Raw genomic sequence first — 1,578 nt, 5'->3', positions numbered from 1 at the left:
ATTAGAAATAATTGACGGAGGTTATGCTCCCAATTATTGTTTACTTTTGTTTATTCATACACTACCATCAATAAAAGAGATTCATTTGTTCAATTTCATTCTTTCATTATTCTTTTGCTTGTTTTGAGTGTGTGAGAGGTTGATTTCGTTACGTCTCCTACTAGGTCACGTAACAATTGGTCCGACCTACCGGATACGTCAAGGGCGAGGAAATTGCCGGATCCGATAGAAGAGGAGTGAAAGGCCAGCCGGATACTGATTGAAAGGAGTAGTAGTTATCATGGAGGAAAGGATGACTGTGGTCGAAGGGAAACTAAAGAACATGGAGACGACAATGCAGAGTGGATTCCAAGAACTAATGAAGATGATAGAAGGATTAAACTGTCAGCAAGAGGGGAACCCAGAACAGAGCCAAGGCTCTGTTAACGGCACAATGAAGGACGGCGAGAGCGAGAAGGATGATGGATCGAACGGTGGGGGAAGGGACAGACCAAACGGTAATGGCGTAGGAGGACCGAATGGTGTTGAAGGAGGTGGACCAAACGGTGTGGGAGGTAGTGGACCATACGGTGTTGGACGTCAGGAGGAACAACTGAATTGGAGAAAGAGGGTAGAGTTACCCGTTTTTTAAGGCTTTGATCCGTTAAATTGGATCAATAGAGCGGATAAATTCTTTGAGTTAAAAGGGGTATTGGAGGAAGAAAAGTTACGTCTTGCCTACATCTGTATGGAAGGCAGTGCCGAGTTTTGGTTCAGATTTTGGAGGGAGCAGACGGGGAACCGAACGTGGACAGGGCTGAAGGAGGCAATGGTGTTGCCATTCGGAGGAAGAAATCAGGGACCAGTCTTTGAAAGACTAACGGCTATTAAGCAATCAGGCTCCGTAGAAGAATACATCCAAGATTTCGAAATCTTTGTGGGTTAGACAAAAGGGGTTGCCAAAGAACAGCTGATGGGGTACTTCATGGCAGGATTACAGGATGGAATTCGGAATCAAGTCCAACTGCTTGATCCGCAGGAGTTGATGATAGCCATAAGGATGGCAAGAGACGTGGAGGAGATCCAAGGCTACATAAAGGCGGGAAGCGGAAGTATGATAAAGAATCAATCTGGGGAAAAATTGAACGGTGCGAGTACGCGAATGGAGCCTAGTTGCCCTAACCAGAACCGAACGGTAACCACCATGGAGAGCCCAACGGCCATCACAAAGAATGTGGGGACCGAACAAAGGGAAAGAAACGTGAGGGATATGCCCTATGAGGAATATGAAAAATGAAGGAAAGAAGGAAGGTGCTTTAAATGCGGTGAACGGTTCGGTCCTGCTCATCACTGTCCGGACAGGAGCCTGAGAGTCACGATATTGGCAGAAGACGAGGAGGAATGGCCACCACCCGAGCCTCCAAACCTGAATTGATGAGGAGCCATGAGATCCAGCTCCCCGATTCCAACCTTGAGGACAAGGTTGTTTTGCAGCGGGGTGTATTGTTAGGGTATAAGGAGGGAGGTAATCGTAAGGGTTGGAAAACATATGAGAAGGAGAAGAAGGTATAGGAGAGAGAGAAGGAGACCAAACGGTGG

The 1,578-nt window shown here is 46.8% G+C and overlaps 1 protein-coding gene across 1 annotated transcript in view; it reads right to left on the bottom strand.

Annotated features, from left to right (window-relative positions):
• The window catches only part of LOC106754232 (putative E3 ubiquitin-protein ligase RING1a), an 18,286-nt gene that overhangs the window by 12,056 nt on the left and 4,652 nt on the right, over positions 1 to 1,578 (bottom strand). The gene's annotated exons all lie outside the window — the stretch shown is intronic.

Source organism: Vigna radiata, unplaced genomic scaffold, assembly GCF_000741045.1.
Source record: "Vigna radiata var. radiata cultivar VC1973A unplaced genomic scaffold, Vradiata_ver6 scaffold_86, whole genome shotgun sequence".
Lineage (NCBI taxonomy): Eukaryota > Viridiplantae > Streptophyta > Magnoliopsida > Fabales > Fabaceae > Vigna > Vigna radiata.
The sequence above is the reverse complement of the archived record's forward strand: the minus strand, read 5'-3'. Positions and strand labels throughout refer to the sequence as shown.